The sequence below is a fragment of the Oratosquilla oratoria genome, chromosome 21 (genome assembly GCF_046742065.1).
Source record: "Oratosquilla oratoria isolate Oo_2021 chromosome 21, ASM4674206v1, whole genome shotgun sequence".
Classification (NCBI taxonomy): Eukaryota; Metazoa; Arthropoda; class Malacostraca; order Stomatopoda; family Squillidae; genus Oratosquilla; species Oratosquilla oratoria.
The window spans coordinates 6,248,721-6,253,809 of NC_134797.1; the positions used below are offsets into that span (position 1 = coordinate 6,248,721).

At 38.4% G+C, this 5,089-nt stretch overlaps 1 pseudogene; it reads left to right on the forward strand.

Moving 5' to 3' along the window:
* The first annotated feature begins 226 nt into the window (after nucleotides 1–226).
* Nucleotides 227–5,089, forward strand: part of LOC143036998 (KRAB-A domain-containing protein 2-like) — a 5,042-nt pseudogene continuing 179 nt past the window's right edge.

A 5,089-nucleotide genomic window follows, 5' to 3' on the forward strand; every position in this document is an offset into this window, starting at 1 on the left:
GCCGTCTTACAGCCACAGCAGCGGAGAGCGGGTGTGTGCTCTGGCGACTTTGGGCGCCAGAGTACACACCTGCTCTCATTGTTCTTATTGTTCTTAAAATGCTTGTTTCTTTTACCATTTGCCATGATCTAATATGAATTGAATAACTAATCACTGTACTATTTCCAGACTAGGTATTTTTTATTATCTCGTCTTGTTTTGTTTTTTCAGTTTGTGTTTATGCACTATGGATCAAGCTGCCTTTGAGCGTAAGCTGCGTCAAACACTAGAGGGCAAGGCTGAGAATGCATTCTTCCAACCCACCATCCAGCGTGATAAGTACAACCAGGATCTGCTAAGAATAAATTGTTATGGAGCTCATTCTGCATTTGACTATAACTTCAAGAAACGTTATGAAGTCCTACGTGTTGGAAATGCTGACCGACTCATTCGGAAAAGAAAAGATAAAAATGAACATGAGTTCAAGTTTGTGGCATCTCTCGAAGAAGTGTTTGGTATCGTTAAAACAGCCCATGAAGCAATTGGCCATGTAGGTGGTAAGAAAACAATTGTGGAAGTGAAAAAAAAATGGTCAAACATCACACAAGAAGTATACTACCTCTACATTTCATTCTGTGAGCACTGCCATCAAAAGAAAGCCAGAACAATTCCAAAGGGTTTGGTAGTAAAACCAGTACGCAGTCATGGTATCCTTTCAAGATGCCAGGTAGATCTTATCAATTTTTAAACATAACCTAATGAAGACTTCAAGTATATCATGATATATGCAAATCATTTCAGCAAATTTTGTGTGTTGCAGCCACTTACATCAAAAAGAGCAGGAGAGGTTGCAGCAAATCTGCTAGATATTTTTCTGACACTTGGAGCACCTGCTATCTTACAGTCTGACAATGGACGGGAGTTTGTGAATGCCATAATTGCCGAGCTTTCAGTGCTATGGCCAGAGCTGAAGTTGGTGACTGGACATCCACGTATCCTTCAAGCCAAGGTGGTGTTGAACGTCTAAATGGAGTGATACAGGACAAACTAACCATTTTAATGAGGGAAAACTACAGCAAAAAATGGTCATTAGGTCTCAATTTTGTTCAGTGGCAAGTTAATATCAGCCACCATGAAACAACTGGCCACAACCTATTCAAAGTTACATTTGGACAAGATCCGCAGGTTGGATTAGGGTCATCTATCTTGCCAAGTACAGCTCTCTGTAATATCTATACTGAGGAAGATCTTGAGTCATTTCTTGAATCAGAGACAGGAGCAGCGGCAGAAGTAGAGACAGGTGCCGAAGCAGAATCAGAAACAGGAGCAGCGGCAGAAGCAGTGACAGGAGCAGCGGCCGCAACAGAGACAAGAGCAGAAGTAGAAGCAGAGACAGAAGTAGAAGCAGAGACAGGGGCAGTAGTAGGAGCAGAGACAGAAATAGAAGCGAGACAGAAATAGAAGCAGAGACAGGGGCAGCGACAGAAGCAGTAGAAGCAGAGACAGGGGCAGTAGTAGGAGCAGAGACAGAAATAGAAGCAGAGACAGGGGGAGTGACAGAAGCAGATACAGAGACAGAAACAGTAACTACGAATTTCCAAAAGATCCGTGTTTCAGCTACTCTAGGACAATCCAAGACAACAACACGAATGACAAGACACGGCAAATACCTGCTCAAACCATTGTCTGTTGGTCAGTGTGCTACGCTAAGGGTTCCGGATGTCGATCGCGGTCCAACAAATCCTAAAAATCTGTTAGTGGTCGTCCTTAAAGAAAATGATGGACTTCACACTGTAGGTTGTCGGGAGGGTATTATTGGGCCAAAATTTACAGCAGCTGATCTATGTGCAATAAAAAAACCCTAATAAAGCCTGAAGAGGTTCCCGATATCTGCCTATCGATCAGAACTGCGACAACAAGAGGCACTGGTGGGCAAGGCTATGTAAAGTGCCAGTGTACGACACAGTGTACTTCACAACGGTGCAGCTGCCTTAGAAAAAGCTCAAGTGCAACTCGCGCTGTCACCTGGGCAGATCAGGTAAAAATTTGTGATTGAAAACAAACTAGCGAATTGGTTTTGTGTTCCATTGTGTTTTGCATGTGTTAAAAAACACCAGAATTCTTTAAATTGCATTATTTGTAGCTTCTGTGGGTCGTCTGTTCGATTAATTTTCATTGTTTAGATTAGGTTGCCTGTTGGATTAATTTTCATTGTTTAGATTAGGCAGTCCAATTCACATCGGGCAAAATTGGGCGGCATAATGTGAACAATCGGCATTTTTTGCCTAATGTTAACAAATTGTAAACTTTGTGCCAACTGCTTGCCTAATATAAACATTAGGCAATTTTCTGCCTAATGTTCACATTAGGCAATTTTCCACATTATGCGTAACATGTATTTATATATATATATACATACATACATACATATATATATATATATATATATATATATATGCATATATATATGTATGTATGTATACATATTTCTCTTATAATTATTTTCGAGTGTTGTTGTTGTTTTTGTTCCTTTTGCTCATTTTTTATTCCTCTTTTTGTTGTTATTGTTATTGTTTTTATAATGGTATTTGTGTTAGTGTTGGTATTAGTTTTATTTTTAGAGTCAATTTTGCAGCTGTTGTTGTTTATTATTGTCATTTATACACCCTCTGATCTAGCAGTCCCGTCTCCTAGAGAAGTGCCACGGCTGGAACGGGTTTTCCTACAAATATTTTATAAAAAAAAAGTGTTATTGGCTTGTATAATTGTGTACAATACAGCCCTCCATAATGTGATGCATGGTATGGGAATTTAGAAGGGTTGGACGTTGGCCGCACCGCAGTCTGGCTAGGTGAACCCTGTCCTCTCGGGGTAGAGAGGATTTAGAAATATGGATATAAGGGGGACTAGCATGCAGCCCTGTGTTGTCTTTCAGTTTTTTTATGGTACAGTAAACGGTACAATTATGGATACACTTGTGGAGAAAGAGAATAGAATATTTGTGTGAGTGAGTATTTGTATGCTATTTTTTTTTATTTATTGTTGTTGTTGCTGCTCACGTTGTTGCTGCTGTTGCTGTTACTTCTGTTGTTGTTTTAGCTGTTGTTACTGATGTTGATGTTGATGTTGATATTAATGTTGATGTTGATGTTGATGTTGATGTTGATGTTGATGTTGATGTTGATGTTGATGTTGATGTTGATGTTGATGTTGATGTTGATGTTGATGTTGATGTTGATGTTGATGTTGATGTTGATGTTGATGTTGATGTTGATGTTGATTTTGATGTTGATGTTGATGTTGATTTTGATGTTGATGTTGATGTTGATGTTGTATTTGTTGTTATTGTTGCTGCAACTACTGTTGTTAATTATTCTTATATTGATATTGATATTGATATTGATATTGATATTGATATTAATATTGATATTGATATTGATATTGATATTGAAGTTGCAGTTGCAGTTGCAGTTGCAGTTGCAGCTGCAGTTGCAGTTGCAGTTGCAGTTGCAGCTGCAGTTGCAGTTGCAGTTGCAGTTGCAGTTGTAGTTGTAGTTGTAGTTGTAGTTGCAGTTGCAGTTGTAGCTGCAGTTGCACTCGTAGCTGTAGTTGTAGCTGTAGTTGTAGTTGTAGCTGAAGTTGAAGTTGTAGTTTTAGTTGTTGATGTCATCGCCGTCGCAATTGCTGTTGTTATTGATGATGCTGTTAGTAATAGTAATGTTGAGGACGACAGCATTTTTTTATCTCTGCCTCTCTGTATGTGTAATGTGTATATGTTTGTCTATCTATTTGACTACTTGTCTATCTCTGCCTATATGTCTGTTTCTCTGTCTGTCTTTCTACTTGTCAGTCTATCTATCTGTTTATCTGTCTAGCTGTCAGTCTATATATCTGTCTTTCTACTAGTATCTATCTGTGAACTTATTTTTCATGATCTATATGTCCATCTGTCTACCTGCCTCCATCTGTCTATATGTCTCTATCTGCCTATCTGTCTTTCTGCCTATCTGCCTATGCCCTTTTAGGAAGTGGTTTTATTTTTACAAACTGTTTAATGAGCCTGGGTACATTTTTCCCTCGCAACAAAATGAAAATCCCGCTAAATATTTTATCATTGCACTTGTCATACATGTGCACCTCGCAAATATAAATGTCCACAAATTTACTTCATGATACGTGTGCTTGTTGCCATAAAATATGTTTGTAAATGCTCTAGAGATGATATGACTCTGAAAACAAATGCTTTGCGGTACAGTTTTGGTCTCCGTCCTACAGAATGGACGTAAATTCACTAGAATCAGTACAGAGAAGAATGACCAAAATGATACAAGGACTCGGAAATTTGCCTTACGAAGAGAGGCTTAGGCACCTAAACTTACACTCTCTGGAAAGACGCAGAGTGCGGGGTGATCTAATAGAAGTGTTCAAGTGGATCAAAGGCTATAACAAGGGTGATGCAAACAAGGTCATCATAATAAAACAACAGGGCAGGACTCGCAGTAATGGGTATAAACTGGACAAATTTAGATTTAAGAAGGAAATAGGCAAGAATTGGTTTACTAATAGGGTGGTCGATGAATGGAATAAACTTAGTAACCATGTAGTAAGCGATGAAACTATCAGTTGTTTTAAAAAACGATTAGACAACTTTATGGATGGGGATGACAGGTGGTGATGGATACGGAGCTGCCTAGTGTAGGCCTTATGGTCTTTTGCAGTCTCCTTTATTTCTTATGTTCTTATGTTTGAGAATACCAAAATAGGATAGAATTGATTTTTTATTTTAGTTTTTTGAATCCCCAAGAAAATAGAATATACTTTATTCATTTTTATTTATCTATTAGTATTTCTTACAGGAAACGTTTACTGTTGTTGACAGTAATCTGAAACTCACCTAATGGTTTTTTCTTGTACTTTTTCTGTAAAATGAAACTAATGAAACTAACCCGATCCTCACTCAAGCGATGCGGAGGTGACTTAACCAAAGGGCCGTCGTCCACTCTCTTGTTCTTTGTTCTCCAAAAAAACAACAACACGTTTTTCTGTTCTTTGTTGAACACAATGCCAGCGGAAAAACTTTGTTCATTTAACCATTACAGGTTTGCTATGT